Here is a 25816-nt window from a genome sequence, read left to right on the forward strand (position 1 = left end):
CTTCCTCTCTCATCCAAGAGAAAGGTTTTCTCTTTCCAGTCACCTGTACTGCAAGGTGTGTGTGCCAGGCCTCGCCTGAAACTGAACCAATGGGCCAGTTACATCCCATAGATGTTTCCTAAATTTTGTACACTGTCTGCACTGACCACCAAGTTTCTTCCTGGTAAGCCTGAACTTGATTCTTACTGGAACAAGAAGCCTTATTTTTAGCAAAACTTCTCAAGTGACAAATTCATTGTCGAATGCGACACACCCTGTGTATTACATCAGCATTAAATTAAATGAAGTTAATTGACTTACAATGCGGTTGCAAAGACACACCTGCATTGATTGTTTAATATATTGCAAATGAAGATTTGACTCCACCTCCTTAAAACTTGTGTGCTGCTAATAAAAGTAATGGGTTCCTTTCTTTTCCTTTGGTCTTTTTCTTCAATTCCTGAGCTATACTGGTGCTCTCTACAATTCCTCATTTCTTATTCCAAACTGCCCATAGTTTTAGACCTTGACCAAATTTTCAAAGGATTCTCTCTTTACTAGTTTTTTTTTTTTCTGAGATGGAGAATCTTTATTTAGTGATCCAGATGCCCACTTCAAACATAATGTTAATGCCTCTTCAACACTACCTTACAAATACTGCGAATATTCAAGGATTTGGAAAGATCTCATAATACAAAAGAAAATCTTGCCCAACGACTAGCTAATACAAGTCTGAAATTGGCAATACACTCGTAAAATCTTAACCAGTGAAAACTCATTTCCTTGGGGGAAAAAAGGGGGGGTACAATTAAATTCTGGATGGGCAGAAGAAAAAAAAAGTCACAAATTTCTTTAAAATATTTGAAGGACCAAAAAGGCAGGGGTCTAATATAATTAAAACAGAGGTTTTGTATCAATGTAAGCATGCTTAAAAAAGTCACTACCTTGCAGGAATTTACAGGAACATAGGCTGACGCTAACTTTAAATAAGTTTGATTGTGACAAGTACAGAAGAAGACTTTTTTCCAGATAAAGTCCAAATTAAGTGAGTTTTTTTTGTTTGTTGTTTATGATTGTTTTTTAAGCAGTGTAACTGGATGTTGATCGGGTGAAGAAAATGTGGTTTAGAGACTTCATGAAATGCTATCCAGCTATATGATGATAAAAACAAAACCCTAACATTTTTCAACAACATGGGTTGTGGTGAATATTCAACAGGCCAGCACAGAGAAGGAAAATTCTACCTTGGCCCACTCATCCATGGCAACTCCCAAAGGCTGACATCTTAACTATAGAGAGGAGACTCCTGGTTGCCAGGTTAGCTAATAGGGAATAACAGATCAACAGACAAACACTTAGATAGCAGGAATAAGTACCAGTGAGACACTAATACACAATAGGTAGGAAATAATCGAATTTACATATTGAATATCCCAAACTATGAAAAAATGATAAGCATGTGAAACGTCTGATCAGCTAAGTCACTTGATTGGACCATTACACAATATCTAGATATTCTGAAAAATTACATAGCACTCCTCAACATGTGTGGTCACTGTGCTCCCATTACAGGTGACAGCTAAATAGTCTTGGTGGGACTGCCACAGACATGGACACTGCGTAGGTGATTTCAGCACAGGCCTGGTCCTGATAAAGACACTGAGAGGCAAAGTGTATAGCGAAGGGTCCCGTGACGCCACTACAAGAAGATATGAGGTCAGAAGGGCATTTGGTGCGGTGGAGATTCCAGATTCTAGGTTAAGACAGCTTGGATATAAGCCACAACCAGGGTAGAAGTTGCAGAAGTGAAGTCAAGTGCAACAGGCTGACACCTTGGAGGATGTAATGCTAGCACACCGAGTCAGGAGTAAAAGAGGGAAGGTCTTATTAACCACAACAGGTAAGACTGATATCCTTCTCCAACAAAAGAAGCAGGAAAAATTGTGACCTGGAAAGCACATACATACATACATACATACACATTCATATAGAAAACCACATTCCTGAGCATTCCCAATTGAAGGATACCACTTAAGAATGAAAGATGGTAGACACATTTATGGGCATGTTTAGCTCAAGGTCATGGGCCACACATTTAATAAACTAAGGTGGTGAACAGGAATGCATCTGGACATGTGTAACTTTAGCCACAACTTGTATCTCATTACAGGCATTGAGCATCAGTGTGCCCATCTAACCTGGTAATACCAAAAGTTATGGTTCATAAAGGTGAACTAATTGACTGACTGACTCGTGGTAAAATCACAGACAGACAGGCAGCACAGAGAGCAAACGAGAAGAGAGATTTGTGTCCATCTCACCTGAAGTTGACATGGGACACTGCATTGGGACAGACAGAGGGAAAAGAACAGCTGTCTAGTTCTGAGAGTCAGGAGAGGTGGGATACTGAGACACTAGAAGGAGGTTTCCAGCAAGCAGGCGGGTGTGGGGAAGGGCAATAATCAAATCTGCATTCCATGTGTCTAAAGCAGAAATTTGCTAAACTGCATCAGAACTGTGGCAACAGTTAGGGTAACAAACACCATAGCCTACAATTGATGCTGAATCTGACGCTAGCCTGGTGATGACATCACCCAACCACATATTTCTTGTGAGGTAAGTTCACTTGTGGAGTCTGGAAGGGAGGCTGCACAGAACAAAGAGATGTGGATTTCTAGCTGTATGCTGTGATTTCCATTAATGAATAAATAATGAATATAGGCTTTGGGCCTATAGCAGAGCTATAGGGGAAGAGAGGAAGGCGGGGAAAACTAAACAGCATTCTGGGAGAAAGAAGGAGGAGTCAGAGAGAAGCCATGTAGCCCTGCCAGAGGCAGATGCCAAACTTTGCCGGTAAGCCACTGCCACGTAGTGATACACAGATTAATATAAATGGGTTGAATTCAGGTGTAAGAGTTAGCTAATAAGAAGCTAGAGCTAATGGGCCAAGCAGTTATTTAATTAATACAGTTTCTGTGTGATTATGTCAGGGGTCTGGGCAGCTGGGAAACGAACAAGTGGCCAAGAGGCCTCCTTCAACAACCAAGGTCATCTGGTGGCCCACCCTGTGTGCCAGCTTCAGGCCAGGCTTTCCATGGGTCTCTCCTACCATCTCTACCTCTTTCTGATGGTTCTCAGAATCTGGATGTAAAATGTTTAATTCTAATCCATTCGGGAAATAAGAAAAATGAAGGAAGTAAGTTTGTCATGTTCTGAATAACTATAGAATCGGCATACCTACCACAAAATATGGATAAGAAAGAAGCTATTGGGTGGCATTTATGACTTTGAAAATGGAGTCTCTGTGGTTTGGGAATGCAACATACAACATTAAACAAAACTATGCTGCTCCATGGTTAGCAGATGCTTTCATGAAGGTGGGAGTATGCGTAAAAGTTATTCTTGTCTGAGAAGCTGATTTCTTACTAACTGTAAGGGATCTACATAGTTTACTGTGGAGAGTATACACACACATGCACACACACACAGACAAGCACATGCACACACACATGCACGCACACATATATACATATATATATGCATATATGTTTACTGTGGAGAGTATACACACACATGCACACACACAGACAAGCGCATGCACACACGCATGCACACACACATATATACATATATATATGCATATATGTTAACATGTACACGGCTATGTAGTTGATAGTATTATAGACACAGTAACTGAGGAATGTTAAGCAGTTTGCTCAAAGGCACACATGTGACGGAGTTACTGAGGCATCATCCTCATTCATGCATCCCAGACCTCCTTGTTCTTCTGGTCTCAGTCTTCAAGCTTTGCCTACCGCTTCTCTGGTGAATCTGACTGAGTGTGGAGATCAGGCTGTGCCCTACTCTACTTGTTCCATATCATATGAAACAGGCTCTGGAGGCTGTGCTTTGCCCTGGGAGACTACATTTGATAAGAAGCTTTTGGCTTTGCTTTGAGGGAGAAGGATGACCCTATCTGCCTGGCACCAACCACACAATGCAGACAGATAAATGATTGTTCCTGGGAGGAGAGAAGGAGCCATGCTATAAATTTTGGAGGGTGAATTGAGACCAGAAGGGCACATGGTTGTACTCAAATCAGATAAGGGAATCCACTCCCAAGAACTGATCAAACACAGTAGGCCAACTGAGGAATGGATGTCACTCCCTCACCTGAACCACATAAAGTGATGGTCACCTAACACCGTGATGGAATGGCCCTATACCAACCTCTCGTTTGATACCTGGTGTGTGTGTGTGTGTGTGTGTGTGTACCAAGGACAAGCAGAGGATTTCTCAGTTTCAGTTCAGCTCTGATCCCCACTGTTGATATAGCCTGCTCAACCACCTTCCTGTCCAAAAGTTCACTCATCGAGATCAGGAGATCCAGACTTGAACTCACAATCCCTGTTCTCAGACAGTTCAGCATTTCACCTCCTACCTCTACAGCTCCGCTCTCAAACCCTGACTCCAGAAGCTCCATCCCAGCACTGTCCTGATTCCTTTTCTCATCAATACAGACTCAGGCCATTTCTGCATCTTTCTCAACTCTACTGCAGCCTCTGTGACTTGTATTCTTTCTGCAAACCCTATAGATGCATATAGATATAACCATATGTTTACTGAGTGCTGTGTGATATGGGAGCTAAGATTAGTAACAACGATTGGGACAAAGGACGCTGCATTTGCCTCTGCCAGCTTATCAGGTGTATGGGATTTTATGACAAATTGCTGCCACTGCTTAACCATTTATTATTGTTCAATAGTTCTGGCATTGTGAAAAGAGGAAAAAGTGTATCTCTTTGTTTTCCTCCCATGGCATGATTATGACACTTGGTGAAGCAGAAGAGTGTCCCTTGCTTCTTCTTTCCTATGTTTTGGAGCAAGGCTGTCCCCTAGAACCCTGTTTCCTCCACTTGTCCATATCTAGTTTAGCAAGACCACCCCTGTAGCCTGTCCTGATATTCATGGCAATTCTCCCTTTCATAAGTAACAAACTTGTGCCCACCTTCCATCTAGCTCTCTGTAATGAGGCAGGAATTTTATTCCCTTTTGCGTCACTTCCTATGGTTGCATTTTAACTTTCTCAAACAGTTCCCATGGGATAAAACATACAAGTTCCCAAAGACTCCAACCATAAGCATTCAGACTGATATTTGAGTTCAGGAATGTCTGAATCTAAAGCCGTGAACTAACTCATGACTGTACTGTGATTCAGCAATTGAACATGGCCATGAACATTCTACTGTTTTATTTTATTTTTTAATATGCAGTCACAGGAAGGGAACTTGTTTACGCATGATTCTAGAGGCTGGATTTTTCCTTTCAGGCCAATGCTCATATGGAACATTCTGAGTTTTCCATGCTGGATCTTGGTGGAAACATTCAAAACTAAATGTAATATTCAATGTCTAACGTCCATCCTTTCCACTAATATCCTATTGGAGTGTTCAAGAGTCTCTGGAGATTGACTAACAAAGACACTGGACCACATTCGTCTCTGCGTTTGGGCCACAGAGGTTTTCCAAAGCAGCCATGCTCTTTTCTGAGTTTCCAGTTGGCAAATCTTGGGATCCTTGGGATACTCGAGGTACAAAGGGGAACAGATCTCGAGATGGAGTCATTTTACCTTCCGAAAGGGAGACAGAGACAAAGGAGAAAAATCCACTACAGCTTCCAGAAAGAGTCAGAGGAACCCAGACAGACTTTCCCCCACTGAAGAGAGTATTTTCAGTTACCTGCTGAGGTATTAAGCTTTTTCACAGGGGCTGTGAAAACACCCTACCCTGCACGTAATTGCTGCATCTTCTAACTTACAACCAAAGAACAGCCTCCAGCAATGAGGGATGCTTGCCTTTAAGACTGTAAAATCTCCCCAGGGTTAGGAAAGTAGGGCAAGGGAGGGAAAACAATGTTTTATAACAGACAGAACCGGAAGAGCAGATGATTGGAGGCGGATACAGAGGAGGAGAAAGATGAAGAAATCACCCTTCTCCCCTAGATCATGCAGTTCTTTCTGAGCAGTCGGTGTACGTGAACACAATTTCCCTGTAACTCTACTCTCTTGCCTTTTAAATCTGAGCCCTTAAGTCTAGCTGCTGAGAAACAAACTGTGTGGCAAAGTGACCTGTGTGATATTTGCTCTCCAAACCAAAAGCCCATATGTAATATTTCCCATTAAATTTTATTTCAGGCCACAGAGACAATCCAAGTAGAGGGCAGGAGGACCTGCTAAAGCAAATGCCACACCACCTAGACAGTTATACCTAGGGCAAGTGAGAGAGAAAAAGAGACGTAAAGAAGGAAGCAGGACATAATTTTTCTCTAAACTGCATTTTCTACGCCTGCTTTTGCTCCTCATTTTGTAAAGAGTAAGGACTTAGCTACTTGGCAAGATAAGTAACTTCCATGAAAAACTGGAGTCCCCTCTCCATCTGTGAATGCATAGTCAGAATATAGCTACAGTATTCTACTTTACCGCATAATCGAAGATTGGCTGCATAAGTCTCTTTCCTGTCATCTAAAATCCCTTCATCAAGCCAATCCAAGATGCCTAACATTGCTAGGGAAGCCTAGAGTGAGTTAAATCTATTGAGACAAGTGGATGGAGAGACTACACATACAGCACACCACTGAGGAGTGAAGCTGGCCTCGGTCTGGGAGAATAAAAATGTAAAGGGAAATCCCAAAATGCCAGGTCCGCATATAATAATTCTTAAATGCAATCCATCCTTCAGCACAAAGGCAAGTTAAGGGCTGTGATTCAATAGTAGACGAAACAGGCCGGAACAGGTTCAAATACTGCATATTTCACAACAGAGCTTAATTACCACAGGACCAGGAGGCTGTTAATTGCATTATAATAGTTCGGCATGAAATTAGGTCTGATGTGAATGTCCTTATAGTGGAATTGTTTATGTTATTATAATTATGCAGTGGTACATAGATTTACTGCGGAGATGTATTTTTCTAATAGCTTTTGAATTGATTTCTTCTTTTTTCTTGCTCGTGTTTATAGTCAATTTCTAAGGATGGAAAACCAACCAGAAGAAGCCAGGGTCAGGAAATTAGGTCACGCTGGATGATACAGTGGGTCTCCTGTGGATTTGATGCTAGAGTTCCAAATGAGTTGTGCCTGATGATGGTGATTTTATTCACCATTTGTTTAGGGCTAGACTATTTGGTTAAAAAAAAAAAAACTGGGTCTCAGTAAAAGGTTTATCTTTTACAGAAATGCTTGCTTTGTTTTGTCTTAAAAAGCAATGTGCTCCTCTGTTTACTGCTGCTGTAATGAAATACCAGAGACTGGATAACTTAATAGCGAGAAGAAATTCATTAGGCTCAAAGTTTTAGCAACTGGGAAGATGAAAAGAGGGAGGGCTTTTGTGGTACAGGCACCACCAGCAGAAGGCATAAGAATAACTAACAGAAGGAACCAAGGGAAGGACTGGGTTTTCTAACAAATGCCCTCCTACAACAGCTAGCCCATCCTTGCAGCAACGACACCCATTCGAGAGCAGAGCCTTTTGTGACCCATTCACTGAGTATTAGGAAATGTTGATTAAGTTGCCAGTACTTGAATTTTTTTGGGAGGGGGCACTTAAATCACAGCATTCATTTTAGAATTAAAAGAAATGTATAATTAAGGTTGTATATGTCATCCATAAAATCAATTTTCTAAAACAGACAAAAATCTCAAAACTGTACTGATTGTGTCTTGTTTAAAATGTCAACAGCAGTTCATAGAACACAAAAAATGTGGCAGCCAAGTAGGCTTTTTACAAGGTAATATCGGATGGCCTTTCTTGACTCGTCCAAAATTTACACTTTGGAATTCAAAATCAGAGTTGACTCATTTGAGAACTCAGCCGATGGCCTTCCCTAAACACATGCAACCTGGACCACACACAGCCTCTTGGAAAAACATTTGCATTTGATAGTTTTGCTTGGTATCATGCTATTTTTGACTTCTGGGCAGTCTATGTTTCTCAGGATTTTGCAACATTTTTCAATGTATTTTGTGCATTTCTTCAGAATGAAGATCATAAAGTTGACAGAAGATTACCAAGGTAAGTTAGGGGACCTAAAACGGTTAGACGTCAAGGTTTCCTTCTTTAACATAGCCATCAGGAGTAGAAAAGCTCCAAAGAAAATTGGAAGCAACACAGAGAAAAGTAATAAAATGTGGAGTGGCCAGCACCCCAAATTTTTATTCAAAATTTTCTCTGCTCAATTGAGATAGGGATGAATTATGTCACTGGAAGAAAGTTGACACACGTCCATGTGTTTTTGTGGATACACTGTATTTAACGATTTGCTATTGGACATCTCCAATTTTCGTAACCACCAGTTTCACATGTATCTATCTGCTAGTGGGAACCATTTCACACACACGGTTGTACAAGGAAATCATTAAGAATTTCACTTCTGGTTATAGCATTACTCAAAACTCTGAGAAGCAGAAATGAATGTAAAAACAAAAGTTGGGGGGCTGTTTTATGAAAGGATAAAAATCACAGGTCTTGGCAGCATTCCCATGGTTTTTGCCTCTGGATATGCATGCAAATGCTCGTAATGGTGGCGGTGTGGCCATATTTAAACATCCTACAGATTAATCTCCAAGCCAGCCTCAGCTTAGAACACCCCCCAGCCCGCCCTTCTGCCAGTCTTTTGTTTACACCAGCTAAGACTGAACAGTGCTTTAAAGAGAGACAGCAGGGGCCCTGGAATCTGAGGAGAGGAGAGGAGTGGGGATCCATGGACATGGGATTGAAGATACACACACACAAAAAAAAAAATCAAAAATGGGGGGAGGGGGAAGAAAAAAAATGCATTTTCTCCAGCCGCCTACTATGACTATAGATAAATCACACAGATGATGAATGCATTGTTTAAATGCAAATCGGTCCTAACAATGTGGCCGGCCCTGTTTCCCACACCTACACGGTACTCTCTATCTCTAGATTTCAAAGTCAGGGTGATAAAAGCATATATTGTTTTTAAAAATGAGACAAAACATCCAGACCTTCAAGTTTAGAGTCTGTTTTTCTTCCCTTGAAAGCTAGAAGTAATAGAAAAGGAAAGTTGAAGGTTGAATTCATTAAGTCTAATCATTTACTTTCTAGGACTGAAAGAACTAAGGGACAGTAATGAAATAGTTTAGACACCCAGTTGTGGAAGCCAAGTGATCTGAAGGAAGCAAATTTGACCTATCTATTATTTTTCCTTTTGGGTATTAAACTTGAAATGTGGGTTCATGGACTTGGTACAAGTGTGACTCAAACTTATAACTATGTCCCTATGTCACTGGTAAGAAGAGCTTGCGCTGTCAACTGATATGAAAAACACTGGCCCTTTAAACTTTAAAGTATATTTCAAGCAAACGTGATGATGCAAATATATAATCTCAGGTACACAGAAGCTGAGCCAGGAAGATCCCATGAGTCCAGGGGTTGCAAGCCAGCTGGGCAACAAGAAACCGAGATTCAGAAACAGGAAGACTTGAAGCTGGTACCTTCCCTACAGCTTTGTAATCCATGACACTGTAAAAGGAATCCTTTCTATCTGGGAAACTTCTATCTCAAAAGATGGCCTGTTGTTGATGCTCACAACTAATACAGGATTCTTAGTACATTCTTTGAATTGACTTTTCTGCAATGGTGGAAAATTGTCAAAATAACACAAGTGAAGATATTGTAGGTCTATGTGTGTGTGTTTTATTCAACTTCCAAGATAAAGCACGCCCAAATTACTTCCAGAATCATTCGAAATGAACAAAACCACATGAATGAAGAACAGAGCATTCATACTGTGCTACTGTGCCTTATTGTGAATCCAAGTGCTATAGACTGACTACATATCTAGAGAGAACTGGTGATCATGGTGGGATCATATCATCCACTGAGCGTGCGCCAACACAAGCTTTGTAATAGGTGTTGGTGAGTGTTCCCCAGACATATACATGGTTTGTTCCCCTCCCTCCATCAGGATTGCTACAAATGTCACCTACTAGTGAGGTCCACCACCCAAAGGCAGAAGCTCCAGCCCATCAGTCATTTGGCCTACCTTGTGTTTGGAATCACACAAACCTAGATATATTAACACCAAACACCCTAAGCATTTTTTGTTTGCTTTGCTCTTTTCTGTCCTTCTGTATACAGATGCAAACTTCACAAGGCAAAGCCATGGGGACTAGCTAATGAGAGATACTAAGTAAGCATTTATTAAAGGAGTAAATAAATGAATTTAGCATATTAAAAGGATTCACTATTAAAGAACACCTGGGTTTTTGTTTTGTATTATTTGGTTTTTATCATGCCTATCATTGGTGCTTCTGAAATCCATGTTACTCTTTGCCAACTACAAATTGCTTTTTATATACATATTATATATATACACAAATATATGTATATATATATATGTATATGCATATGAAGATAGGTATGTATCTCTATACAACTAATCAGTGTTTCCAATTTCCCCCGGCAGTGTCAGCAAAGTGAATTCCCTGCCGACACCCGACAGTCAAGTCTGAACTCCTTGTTTCCTAATCCAGAGAGTTCTCATCCACTCTTTCATCGCCTCACCCCACCCACACCACCCACAAGTCAGAGACTGCCATGGCATGACTCTCCTGGAATAACAGCCCTTCACACGCACATAAAACTTCTGAAGCCGCAGTGCGTTCTGAGACAATCGACTGTGTCATTAAACAGCCCTACAACTAAAACAAACAAACGCAAAAAAATCCTGATTTTAAATATATGTATATTATACCATGTGTATATGAATGTCTTGCCTGTATGTATGGACATGCACCATGACACGCCTGGTATCCCCACGAATCAGAAAAGGGTATTAGATCATCTGGAACTGGAGCTACCGAGAGCTGGCAAACGGTGAAGCCAAAATGTGACCACCAGATTCTCTCACCCCTGGTATTCAGGCTTCTAAGCGTTCTTTACTATTCTTTTAAAATACATTTAAAACCAACCTGGTTTGGTTAGAAAAATATTGCTGATGTCCTCATTTAAACAGAACAAAGGGACATATTTACTTATTTTTGAATCATATATCTTTCCCTTGTGTTGACAAGGTTGGGCTATGAAAAGAAAGAATTTAGGGCAACATGGCAGTAAAGAATGAACTTTTGACTGTGTGTTCCTAGGAAAAACAATGTCCTAGGAAACAGAAAGTCTATATTATAACCTGTATCTGTCACTAGCAAATTCTGGGTCTCTGTTTCATTGTCACTAAAATGATGAACTTGACTTAAATAGTTTCTTTAACTTCATCCTGGTCTAAAAAATATGTTACTGTGTTATTAAATATAAATATGTATGGTATATATTGGTATGGTATATACCTATATATCACCTACATATATGTATATTACAGACACACACAAACATATAATATCAACAAAATGATACCAATTGAGCTCCTTAGAAATCTTTTGGCAGCTCAGCCCAAATAACACCTACCACTAATTCCTGATCTGTGTTCAACCTCCTGTCAGAACTAAAGAGGATTCAGAAATTTCTCAAGAGCAATGCTTTGACTATCAAGAAGCTTCAGAAAAATGAACAAAAAAACCTCTACAGAGCATAATCTTTTGGGTCCTTTATTGTTTTAATATTCTTTTTCATTATTTGTAATTTTAAACTTTCATTTTTGACAGAAATTTATTTAGCTTTATTAAAACATAATTGACAAATTAAAAATTGTGTGTGTTTGTGTACATGAGGCATAACATATAATGTGCATATACTCAATGTGAAATGGTTACAATCAAGCTGGATCATAAAATGTTCAGGTGCTTGATTCTCTTCGAGTCGAAGTTTGTTTGTTTTTGAATACACTGTCAGACCAAGGTCTAACTTTATTTTTCTAAATGCAAGTTTCCAATTTCCAACACTAGTTTTTGAAGAGACTCATTTCTCCATGATACATGTTCTTCCGTTTTGCTGAAGACCACAAACATGCCCACCTATTTCTATGCCCTCCATTTGTTCCATTGCTCTGTATGTCAGTTTATTTGCCAGCATTGATCACTGTGACTTTGCTGTATAGGTTGAAATCAGGAAGTTTTTTTGTTTTACTTTCATGTTTGGTCATAGGGAGTACTTGAGGATTCATATAAATTTCATCTTTTCCACTTTTTTTTAAACGTCCATTGAAATTTTGATGGAGATTGCATTGAATCTGTAGATTGCCTAGGGTAGTCTATATATCGTAGCTATCTTTCAAACTATTATTATTATTTTCTTCTATTTATTTCACCATTATTTAGTAGTTTTAGCCAACATATCTTTTACTTCCTTGGTTAAACTTATTCCTAATTATTTTTTATAAATGCTATGGCAAATGAGTTTGCTTTTATGATTTCCTTCCAGGATACTTCATAAATAAAACTACTATTGGGTTTTGTATGTTGATAATTTATCCCTTTATGTTCCTTAATAATTTACTAGTTGTAATAATCTTGGGTAGAGTCTTTAGGATTTTACATATATAATTCTGTTTTATGTATAGTGATAATTTCCCTCTTTTGCGATTTCATTACCTAAAGCAAGAAAAAAAATGCATGCAAAAAATTATTAAAAACTAAAACAGGAAAATGTGGCACCATGAAAAAAAATCAACTTATAAAAATCAGTCAATGATGCATGCACTAAAGCCAGAGAACAGAAGTTATCCAGGGCCTTGTGAGATATCTCAGAAGCTAAAATCACTTGAAGTACAAGCTGTAGACTTGAGTTTTGTCTTTAACTCTTGACAACTTGAAGAATAGCACTAACTCGATGACATTGTTCTCTGACTTCCACATATACAGAATGACAACCCCCATTCATCACCATACACTACACGAACACACACACACTAAGTAAATAAGAAATAAATAAAAAATAAATAAATAGAAATTTTAAAAAAGAATAAATTTTCCTGGGTGCTTAAATGAAATTCTATTTTTAAAGATTTTACTATCCTTATTAGGTTTAAGTTTAAAGAAGTACAACCAAATGACTGATATATGTCCCTCATGTGAAGAATTATGGCAGACATTATCAGGAAGTGAATACTACAAAGATATCCAGGCAGAAGTCTTCCTACAAATAAAAATTACAGTAATGTAAAAAGCAGCTTCATTGGGTGAAAAACAAATTGTAGATACTGGAAAAAGAAACAACAGATAAAAATAAATAAAAATTATTATCATCTAGTCTGAAGAAGAGAGAAAAAAAAGAAAGCAAATGGAGAAATGGGTTATGTAACGACTCAGTGGATCGAGGTGCGTGGTGCCAAGCTTGACTAATTGAGTTTGATGGAGAGAATGGACTCTCTATTCCCATGGGTGTGCTGAGTACACATTTATATCATGCCCCCCTTTAAAAATAAATATAACATAAAAAAGAAATGTCCAATCTGAAGAACAGAGAAAAAGGAAAAAAGCCAACTAGAGTAAAGCCACATCTAATGGATCTGAGTCTTCATCAGAAACAAATTAAAAATAAAAAATCAGAGGCTACATGACAACGGAATAGATCAACTCAGAATCTAAGCTGACTGTGGTAGTCACAGTATAATCATGGATGTTTGATTCTACATGGTAACAAAGTCTCTAAAGATACATTACACCAACAGTTCTTACTTTACTAAAACACTGTTCGCACAATAACATACATTTTCAGTTCACTATATTTCCGTATCTCTGAACTCAGTCATATTCAGCAAATAGAGTTCTAGTTCTATATTTTAAAAGGATTTTTTATTTTTAATCATGTATACACAGTGTTCTTGCATATGTGCATGTGGGTGCACTCTTTGTGGAGGCCACTAGAGGATGTCAGATCCTCTGGAGCTAGAATTTCAGGTTTGTAAACTGCAGGACAGGGATGCTGGGAACTGAACTTGAGTCCTCTGGAAATATAGCAAGTTTTTGATTTTTATCATTTCAAGAACAGGCATAAATGAAATATTTCTGACTCCAGGATTTCTAAAAATTTTTCTGTTAAATGTGCACTAGTAATGAACTATACAAATGATCACTGAAAGTATAGTCCCCATCTACCCATGTCATACACCACACACACACACACACACTCAAGTTTCTATATTGTTGAATAATTAAATGCTTAATCTGAACTTCAAACAACATCAAATGAAAGACTCTGAAAGCAGCTACAACTTTTCAGTAATAAACTGCTGCCATCGTTGTCAAACTTATAGCTTCATTTTTTTTTAATCAGCAGCCCCATGAGTATCTTGCCCCCCCCCACAATAGTTTATTGTGGTGTAGGAGGTTCTTCTGTTTATGTGTTTCTTTCATTGGTTAATCAATTAAAAAACTGCTTGGCATGATAGGGCAGAACTTAGGTAGGCATAGAAGAAAGAACTGAATTCTGGGAGGAAGTAAGCAGAGTCAGAGAGCTGCCATAGAGCCGCCAGAAACAGATGTATCAACTCTTTCCTGGTAGGCCACTGCCACATGGTGATAGAGATAAATAGAAATGGGTTAAATCAAGATGTGAGAGTTAGTCAATAAGAGGCTAGAGATAATGAGCCAAGCAGTAATTTAATGAATACAGTTTCTGTGTGATTATTTTGGCGTAAGTTATCTGGGCAGCCGGGATGACAAGCAGCCCGCTCCTCCTGTTATTGTCTACTTTTTTCTATCAATTTTCTATCAATTCCACTTTGTTCTTAAATACTCTCAGTTTATCTAATTCCTTGGTAAGAACAGAGACAGAGAGGAGGTGATACTTCTACTCCAGTGTTCCCTGCAACACATAGAATTTTGAGATAGAACTAAAAGTTCATAAATAAAATGGAAACTAAAATGCACTAAGTAGCCTTGGCTTGATTGATGGAAAGATTAGAGCCTTGAAAGGCATAATTTCATTATTAAAAATTGATCTCAAAACTAATGAATTAAAAATAATGAAATTGCTGTGTTTATATCTAAAAAGTATTGTCATTCATTTAACTTTGGCTAAACTAACTCAACAGAAAGATAGTTGCATGTTTCTAAAATATGTACTTACTGAAAACATCCAGTTTTGTTGGCTAATGTTCTTGCTAACAATATATTGGCCAATGGTTTCTTGAGCTATGGCAGGAGCTTACTTGATGGAATAGCCAGTAGAGAAGAGTAAGCTGGAAAGTGGCTGGGGAACTGCAAACTCAGGAAGACAAGCGACTGGGGGATCAGTTCACGTGCTGAAGATACTTCAAGCAAACAGCTGAGAAGACCGTATGGGGCATGGAAGACACCACAACCTGCAGCTATCTCAAAATGTCTGTCACTTTGACAGCTGTATTTCTACTTTTTTCATTCTTTGTCTTCTGTTCACCTTTTAGTTCCAAGGTTATCTAGTTTCCACTGACAAATAAGTGACTGTCTGTGTGTAGGAAATGATAGAAAATTCTGGATTTGAGGTTACAAATTATTATCACCACCAAGTTTACTTATATCAGGCTGTTACAAGAGTTTATGTGGATTACGTATCCCTACATTTCTCCCTACCACGCACACATCAAGAAAACACTTTCCCCCAAACCCTTGGTGTTGACTAAGGTGTGTGTGGAATGATCTGAAGAATGCTTGAAGGAGAAGTGTTTGTACTAAGTCCTAAGAGTCTACTATAAGGAGCAAAATTTAGTGTAATTATTATCACAAATAGTAACCAGGAAAGCAAGAAATTAACTATTTTCATGGGTAATCATAAAAATAACAAGGGAAAAATAAATTACTCTAACAAAATTTAACTGGGTGTCTCCAAAGGCTAAAATTCTAAAGAGAATCACATTATATACCCTCAAACATTACACACACACACACACACACATATATGTGTGTATATATGTATATATCTACATATATATATGAAGCAAAACATCCCAGGAGGACACTAATAATTACATAGTAAAGTGTGGTCTTTGAGAACAGGTAACGGCCAGGGAACAATGGGCATGTGTCTTGAAATGAACGAAAGACACAAGGCAGATCAGAGAGGTGGTTCGAAGTTTGGGGACCAGTTGATCACCCACAGGGACTTCTCAAAGATTAAACACCAGAAAGTTGCAGAGAGCACACAAGCCAGAGAATAAATGAACCTTTAGAGAGAGAGGAGATGTGTCGAGCACAGGGAAGGCTGTCATAAAGCACGCGCTGCATAATAGATGATGAATCAGTTCTATTATTTAACTTTCCCAAAGATGGAACAATATGGAGATATGCTAACCATCACAGTCAGCGTTAATTTACAGTGGGGGAAATAATTAGAATCTCACTTTTTCTGAAGAATGGGGTGAAAATGTAAACAGCGCTTCCCTCCAGGCAAGTACTTTATCAAGTTGACAGGTGCATTTGAATTACCATGGGTGGGGGATCTAATAGGTTATTTATGTGTCATTTTAATAGAAAGACCCAACCTCAAGATGGACAGCAGACTTTATCAGGACTGCTGTTTGCAACTAATCCTCCAATTTAGCACCCCATGAAAATACCTGCAACAAAATCTAGCCATTTTTCTTTTACACTCCATTATGGAAAAATCAATATGGGTGCTATTCATCGCAAATCTCCAGCTTCGCGGGTGCCTGAGCCACAGAATAAATAAAAAAAAAAATCCAACAGAAAAAAAAAAACCCTGACAGTTCAGCACTCTGTGTTGCAGAGCCCTTTGCTTAGGGTTTTATTCCACCATGTCCTGCCACCCACAATGGCTCAGCTGGCCTTGTCTATATTCCAGGATCTAATATATATTGCCCAGTGACCCTAAATCTGATTACTTGAAGGTCAATTCATGTGGAGTTCATTTTAGAGCTTAGAATAGGAGTCACTTCAGTTCTACACTTGATAGACTTAATTTTTATCTGCCTTTTAACATTAAAGAGAGGAACAACAATGAATAACCCTGTAAACACTAATTCTGTCAAGCCACACATAAACTATTCAAGGACTAGACATGTCACTGTTCTAAGGGTGTTCTGAGACATGCCCTGACAAACTGTTTCCAGGGAAACCGTCTTTGTCCTCCATTCTGAAATATCCCCTCTAGTTTTCATACCCCAAATTATATCTGTTCAGTGGGAAGCAATTATTATATGTATCAAAGAAAATCCACAAGTTTAGTGGATTGTGGGTCATTTATATCCACCCACCACACATTCACTGAGTCTAATAAACAAAGGGTTCAAAACTTATCCCCTCTTGTACACAACTGCCTCAAAGCAAGAACTGTATCAGATTTCTCTCTTTCCCTCCAAATTTTTCAACGATACCTGTTTGTTTATCATTTGCTATCTTGACAAATATTTAACAGAACAAGAATTCATACATTCATTTTTGATACTGGATATGTTAGCCACCTTCTCCCCTCCCCCCAAAAAATAGAAAGGGGTAGAAATCATAAATGCTTTCTTTCTTGTCACCAAGCTTTTAATAAACTTAAACTTACTCAGCTGGCTCTATTTTCTGGAGCTGTGTGATTGATTTGCAGATGGTCTCGCTGAGCACAGGTTCCACACACCACCATCCTGCCAGAAAGGCAGACAGATAAAACCTGAAGCTACATTTTCCAACCAGTTCTCAAGCATGAGTCTCAGTTACAGAGGCTCCTTAAACTCACTGTTGATTTCTCTCCTGCATAGCCCATAACCTAACCAGTAAGAAGTGCAAGTACACCTCTGGGGGTTATAGTAATTAAATGATAAGCTACTATAGATTTGTATGCCATTTTGATGTAAAGTTTGGGATTCTACAACTTTTAAGCTCATAATGTTAATATTTCTTTATTGCCAACTTTCCATTCTCTAACATCTTTCTACAACTCAAGTTGCTGTGTTTTATAACTACCCTTGCTTCTATTTCATTACGATATGCTTCCCTTTGAAAACAATATTGGAAATAACCAGATGTTTTTTATTTTATATCATTGTCTAAATGAAATGGCATTTATTGAACACTTTGTTATACTCCAGACATATTCATAAACCATGTTACATGAGTAAGAGCAAATTCATGAAAATTCATACTATTGTAGGTCTAGGGACACAATTTGTAATTTCTGCTACTTCAGAGTCTGAGGCAGGAGCATTCAGTAGTCTATCTGTATTAACTACAGGGTCAATTCAAGGTCAGTCTAAGTGAGACTTTGTCTCAAAACAAAATTCTGAAACTGTACTTTAGTATTAAATTTGGGTTTGTTTCCAAATATGGAGAAAGAAAAAGTCAGAGACAGAGAGAGGGAGGGAGAAGGAAAAAGATAGGGAGAGGGAGAGAGAGAGAGGGAGAGAGAGAGAGAGAGAGAGAGAGAGAGAGAGAGAGAGAGAGAGAGAGAGAGGAGAGAGAGATGATGTCTAGATGTCTGGTGTTATGTAAAACGGGTATCTCCTTATGTCCAGGCTGTGCATATTTCAGTGCAGAAGAAACCAACACTGAGTACAGTCTTATGAGACCCCTTGATCACATATGATATCAGCAATGACTGTGCCAAAGGGTCAGAAAAATTTATCAGTGCACTCTTTATTGGGCCCAATTCTAAGGACCGTTTGCTTCCAATAGTTCCTAGGGTGACAATAAAACCGATTCATTTGGAAGTAAATACATTCTGTGATATAAAGAAAGTCTTGAAAGGTGAGATCACCTCCAAACTTTTTGATATATAGAAATGTCCCATTTCACATGGGCATACATATTTTTTGAGGATTTTATCTATACTTTTGAACCATAGAAAACAATTGCAGTTAATTGTAACTGTTATCCTTTGCTCTGTGTGATTGCTTTATGTGTTTAATTTTTGTCTTAACTCCTGGCTAGTGAACTCCTTTACTGCATGTTTTATTTGTCTCTCTATCCTCCAAGGTATTTACTGCAGAGGCAGACAGAACACTGTTTCCATTAGCCAGTTCACTCTCAAGGATTTTTGATACTTCCAATGATTTTTCAAAAGTCAAGCAGGTTCACAATTCTGTGATGTCTTGTTAGTGGTATTGTAGGTTCATTGGCCTCTTTCCATGACCTACAGAAGCATCTTCATTAGTGAGCCAAAATTGCACATTCAAAACACAGCTTCCAGCAAGATCAACTGTGTGATCAATGCCACCTTGAAGAAGTCGCAGTAGCTGCAATGACACTGGGGAGAAAGATAGTAGTAGCAACTTTATTGATTGCTAAAGATCGTATCTGGATTTCTGTCCCCTATTGATGAGGATGAGCATTGCTCAGACACCGCTGTTCCCTGGGATACCTGAGCCTGAATTTCCTCAACAACCCTTCTTTTGGCTTTCTCTGTCATGTGGATAATAAACATTGCCTGAACCTGAGATATGATTATTTGTGTTTTGTTTTATTGGTCACTACAAAGTGTGCATTCCCAAGGGGGGGGGGGGGAAATGAGTTTCAACTAACTTTTTGAACGGCATTTACTTTATCTAGTGCAACTGAACAATAAAACCTGATTTCAGAGCCCTGGATGAAGACTTGAGTGGCAGGGGTATAGAGAGAATTCAGCAGTTACAAGCTCCTATTGCTCTTGTAGCGAATCTCAGTTCCATTTCCAGCAGCTACATAGGGAGGCTCACAGCCACCTGAAACTCTAGCTCCAGGAGGCCCCGTGCCTGTGACTTTGACAAGATCCTGCACTCATGCGCACACACATAACCTCAGATGTGTACATACATACAATTAAAAATGAAAATAAACCTTAAAGCAAGGTATATTTTCACATTAAGCTATTATTTATTTTCTTTCTATTTTTAATCTATGCTCATTTTGAACTTTAGGATTATGCTTGCTTTTTTTAAATAATGACAGCTTCATGCATGTTTATAATGCATTCTAGTTACATCTTCTCACTCACTTTGATCTCCCTCTTACCTTTACTAGCTCTTACTTGCTCTTACTAACCGCCACCTTTCCTACTTGTACCTTCCTCACGTTCATGACTTCGGGTTGTCTTTTATGATCCATTGAATGTAAGCAGGGCCTTGTATATGGCCATCTGATTAGATGGGGTTTGACTGATCTATCTGGTCTAACCTAGGAAGCTAAGATTAGGTGAGGGTCACAAGTAGAGACACAACTGAAGGCAATGATCTCCCTTCCCTAAATCTCTCTCTAGGAACTAGTTCAGCAGTGAATAGAAGGACCCTTTGAATCTCTCCTCCACTCTTTTCCAGCTGTAGATGGTCCCATTTTTGTGCAGATCTTGTAAAATGATCCATTGTTGTTCAGAGTTCAGATATTAATAACTGCTAGAAGGCTAGTGACAACTAGAAATATGCTTGTAATAAAAATTACAGGAAAATAAATGCAATATTGCTGTAGTAATATACTTTGAGAAAAAGAAAGTCACTTATATTAGAAAAAATGGCCATTGACCAAAGCCAATAATTGGGAGGAAATGCAAATAGGTACTACATGTGTGGTATAAATTCAAATCTGTCATCGATCAAAGAATCACAAATAATGAACACCTGTCTAAAATCACCAAATCCTTTTATGAAAGGCTCCTCAGTGTAGGAAATGAAGAGTCTGAAAATGGGCTCCTTACTCCACAGTGGCAATGTCAGTCAACCCCAGGGCTTCTACAGTGTTGTGAGGGAGTCGGTCTTCTAAGAGACTGCATGTTAGCTGGATATGGTGGCTTAGACTTGTCATCCACACATTTAAGAGTCTGAAGCAAGGAGATTGCTACCAGTTGAAAGTCAGCCCAGTCTACATAACGAGAAAGAACCTGTCTCAAAAATAAACAGATAAATAAATATCGTATGTTTTGACTTGGGTGATTAAATTTCTAGAAAATGAATACAAGAAAATAATCATATATGTGGGCCAAGATTTATATGAAAAATTGTCCATTGTAAGGTTTATACTGCAACTTAATGGTAAAGAGCTTATGGCATGTGGGAAACCCTGAGTTGGAATGCAGGCACACACAGAAAGAAAGGCAGGAATGAAGGGGAGCAGAAAAGAAGGAAGGAAGGAAGGAAGGAAGGAAGGAAGGAAGGAAGGAAGGAAGGAAGGAAGGAAGGAAGGAAGGCAGGCAGGCAATTGTGTAATTGGCCTAAGTATTTAAATACCAGTTATAGTCTATAAATTAGTATTTCCATGTAGTGGACTTGAACACAAATATGAACATGGTGTCATAGACTTTTAAAAACTATCCTATAAAATATTCTAAGCACATTGAACTATATTGATGCATTTATTATTCTCTATATTGTTTCACTATAGACTTACATTCATATCTATATACTATCTGAATTTTAATGAGCTTTGGGTTATTTTGATGTTTTCTCTTTTGTGAGTTTCTTCAGATTTTCCTAGAGTAGGACATATTACATCTAGAAATTTGATATACCCTTGAAAATTAATATATCAAGAAACAAAGGTCTTCCATCGAGGCCTCTAGTACATTTGTACTAACTTAGGAAGGGAGTCCTGTTTCTTTAAATTCAAGTTCTGTGTCAGAGCCATCAGAGGGAGGGGGTGCTGAGTCCCCTTGGCCTCCCATTAAGTAGCTTCCTGAGGGGACACCACCTGATCAAGCACTCATTGCACCATTCCTTCAGATTTTTAATTTCAAAACATTTCACTTGGCGGAGGCCGGCCAGGGAGCCCTGTCGGTGGCTGCTGGTACTTGGCAAGAACAGTGGAAATGCAGGAAGTCACTGAGCACCAGGACAAGCCAGAGCGTTTTAATCATCTCCAAGCAGTGGCAGAGCCAAGATTTACAGGGCTTCCCACCCCTAGGTGTAGGCAGAGCAACACACTCCAGTGTATCTGTGAGCTTTTATGGTTGCGTTATCACTCGGGAAACAGGCATAAAGGCAGAGGGGTGGGCGAGAAATCACATAATGCTTTCACACTAAGCTTAATTTCAATATTGTTTCAGGCTCCTGGGGTCTCCTTATGAATGACTGTAAAATTCTATCATTTTAGAAATTAGCAGATCACAAGGAAAAGCGGGTTTTAGAGACTCTGTTGCTATCAACTGGAATATTAGGAGTTCGTCCTCCAAACACAGCATGCTAAGTAGGCCTGGGTGCAGGGAGAAGAGCTACAGAAAATGAAAAGGGGTAGTGGCCAACTTTTTCATTATTTCTTGCATCTGGCAAAAAAAAATACATTCAAAAAAAAGAGAAAGAAAACAAGCAATTGCAAGACAGTTTCACAGTTGAAAAGGGACTGGGGACCTCTAACTTGTATGATGACTTTGTGCCCCGTGGGGTAGGGTGAGCCACATTCAAACAGCTTCTGAATATAGCATTTCTCCAATTCTTTCCATTACTACATAAAATGCTATTCTGTCACATGCCGTATCTACAGCTGTGCTATGTTCAGTGGCTATAAAAACCATCCATTTATGTAATCTCGAGGAAAGAAAGAGAGAAAGAAAAAAAGAAAGAAAGGAAGGAAGGAAGGAAGGAAGGAAGGAAGGAAGGAAGGAAGGAAGGAAGGAAGAAAGAAAGAAAGAAAAGGAAAGGAAAAATCCCTGCGAAGAGAAGAAGTGGGTCCATGAGAAATGATCTGTCTTCATTTATGCCATTCACATCCTCGCTGTTCTGGCCTGGTGAGGTGGATATCTTCTCGAGACAACCACAGACAACCAGCTGCCTCTTCCAAGTCCAACAAACATCATACAGATGATTACATTTGGTATCTATCATCCCACATAACACAGCATCATCGTATCTGCCTTTTCTCCTTTTACATCTCCAAGATATTAATACGTGAACTACAAAACAGCAGGAACCCGTACTTTAACACACACGTGAGAGGCATTGTTTTCCAGTATTCAGTGTGGGAGCCTTAGACCAAGGTTCTAGTTCTGATAGGAAAAAAAAAAAAAACAAAAAACAAAAAAAAACAAAAACAGTCTGAATGAGAATGCTTTTCTGTCTTATTTCCTCTGTTGTTCTTTCAATTTTGTGCTTTTTTTGGGTTTTCGTAACTTTTTTGCAATTTCCTTTTGGAAAACATAATATTTCATCAGCTCTTTGAGAATTTAAAACATGTGTATAACATAGTTAGGTTAGATTTGCCCCCCACTTACCTGCATAACCCCTTAGCCATATTCTCCCATTTTCATGACCTCTTCCAGTTTTGATTTGTTTGTTTAAAATAACCTGATGAATGAAGATTGGGCTGTTGGCACACTCACGGATGTGGGGCCATCCACTCTAGCACGGCCAACCTGTAAGAGGCCTCACTATCTCTTCTCAAATGGCAGAAATATTGTCTGTGTCACCCATTTTCTCAATCTGATGGACGCCTATCTGAGTAGAATCTCTGTGCTGTCACCTGATGGTGAGAAATACCATAAATATCTTAAATTCTTCCCACAGGAAGCCTTCTGATTGCAGCAGGAGGTCCCTTTATCTGTCCTTTGCCTTTAGAAGACCTCTCAGGATTTTCCAATACTCTCGACTCTTAGTCTTCCCTTGAGGTTCTCTTCTTGAATTTAAACACAGCTCTGTTGAAATGACAACAACTTAAGTCATTTCCCTAGAATATCTTCCCTCAGCTGCATACATTGTGTTTAACTCTCTCCTAGATGTCTCTGAAAGACACCCATCTAAGTTGGTTTACATTTAAATTCGTTGTAATCGCTTCACTGGTTTCCTCCTTTGAAGAGGAAGTCCCTTGGACCTCCTCTTTTGCTGCAATACGTGGCTCCTGTCCTCCATTAGTGCTGAAACCTTCAATCTGGGGACCACTTCTTTTTTCTTCCTTCATGTTGTCTTCATCAGCCTGACTGTAGACATATTCAAACTAGCTCGCAGAGACCTTCCGGGAGGTGGGGAGTCCATTCTATACTTCTTATTCCTTCTTCATGTTCTCTTCATCCAAACCAGCAAAGAAAGCTAGTTCACAGAAACCTACCTACTTGGGGCTGGAGGGTCCTCCATTTCTCCATTCCATAACACACACACACACACACACACACACACACACACACACACACACACATCTGAGTTACTCCAGATTGTGCCCTTAACACATTAGCTATCTCTAGATATCAATCATCCCTTTTATTTTTGTGTTTGCAGGTTATTAAGACAAGGCATTTTGCCCCATCTTTTTACAGGTGGTTCCTGCAACAGATCAATATGAAGACAACATCGCAAGGTGCCTCGATCTACTGCATGCAGTCACTCAGAAACAGGTCGCGGATTTGAGTTTTTATTACTGTGCACTTCCCAGCAGTGTTACTGGGTTCTTTAGTTCTGTCCCATATAGACACAACTTGGTGGCAGGCTGAGTCTTGTCAGTTCACACATAGTTTCTTCTCTGCCTGACATACACACCTTCTTCATCATAGTCTCTCATATCTAAGATGACAGCTATTTTTTCTCAGAGTTTTAGGAGCCTTTTTGAGATATTTTAAGTAAGCATAATGGTTCGATATGTGCTAAGTTAATTTTTTATTACCATGTAACAAGGTACTAGGAACTTAGTGATGAAAGCACTACTTAATTTGACTTCATAGCTTCTTTAGTACTCAGGTCTGAATTATTGGGATCGCTGTACTCTGCCTTAGCAAAATTCAATTCTGGGGTCAGCCACACTGGACTTTTATTAGTAACCTGACTAAGGAGGAGGTCTACTTCCAGACTCATTTAGAGTTTCAGCAGATTGTTCTCTGTGTCTGTAGAACTGATTTATCTGCTTTCTTGGTAGCTAGTGATTAGGAGCCCTCTGAGCCCCTTAGATTCTTGGGTATTTGTTGGAGGTCCCCCTCCATAGGCAATTTCCAACACATTTCTTCAAACACAATAAAGGAGTCTCCTGTGTTTACTGGCTTTCAGAAAGATCTAGATTCCTTTCAAAAGTGTTTGACTGGTTAAGTCAGGTTCATCTACAACAATCCCAAATTTTTAACCTAATGACTAACATAATTATACTTGTAGAATCTTCTTATCTTTTCCATACAGTCTAACCTATTGACCGGAAAGACTGTCTCTGTGTTTATCACTCTCTTCCAAACTCAAGGGTAGAGATTACCTAGGGTCTGCACATTAGGGCATATAATGTGAACAATCATGCCATAATTCATTTTGTGCTTGTAATATATTTTGCATTTGGCTCCTTTCACTTAGCATATTTTTGTTGTTACTGTCTCCTACTTGATATTATAATTTATATCCTTTTATTGATGAATAATATTCCATTACATGAATCATTTGACCATTCCCCAGTAAACAAACATTTAAATTTTTTTGTAGATATTAACTGTATTGATGTAGACATTCACATATATGTTTTTATTTTCTTGTTTAGTTATCTAGGGTTGGAACATATGGGTTTCAGGATAAATCCAAGACACACACCTTAGCTTAAGTATATTCCTGGACTCAAGTGTCCCGCGTTAAACTTCCAACTCCATGTATGCACACGGCATCATCTTAAGAAAATTTCCACACTGCTGAGTGCTTTAAAGTCTTTTCTTACAATGGTCCTTACCTCACACAGTTACTGAGAAATACAAATAACAATCCAAATGAGGCACCTCAGTGTGGCATGACATGAAATAAACACTCTTTTACCTGGCACTAGTATTATTCTGAAAACCTAGATGGTATCCAGTAAAGACCCACTGATTAGTGAATGGGTTAAAGTCATTTTTTTATTCCAAATAATCTACAACGCATATTAGACTTTCACTGTGTAATTCACAGATTGAAAATAGAACATGTACCAAAGACATATGTTTTACATATGTCGCCATATGGTGGCACTCTTTGGGAATATTATGAAAAGTTTAGGAGGAGGGACGTAACTGAAAAAGAAGAGGGTCTCTAGGCATGGACCACTGAGAGTGTACCA

General features: G+C 38.9%; 1 protein-coding gene across 1 annotated transcript in view; it reads right to left on the bottom strand.

Annotated features, from left to right (window-relative positions):
- The window catches only part of LOC125397828 (uncharacterized), a 294931-nt gene that overhangs the window by 13033 nt on the left and 256082 nt on the right, over nucleotides 1-25816 (bottom strand). The gene's annotated exons all lie outside the window — the stretch shown is intronic.

Source organism: Myodes glareolus, chromosome 14, assembly GCF_982192425.1.
Source record: "Myodes glareolus chromosome 14, mMyoGla1.1, whole genome shotgun sequence".
Classification (NCBI taxonomy): domain Eukaryota; kingdom Metazoa; phylum Chordata; class Mammalia; order Rodentia; family Cricetidae; genus Myodes; species Myodes glareolus.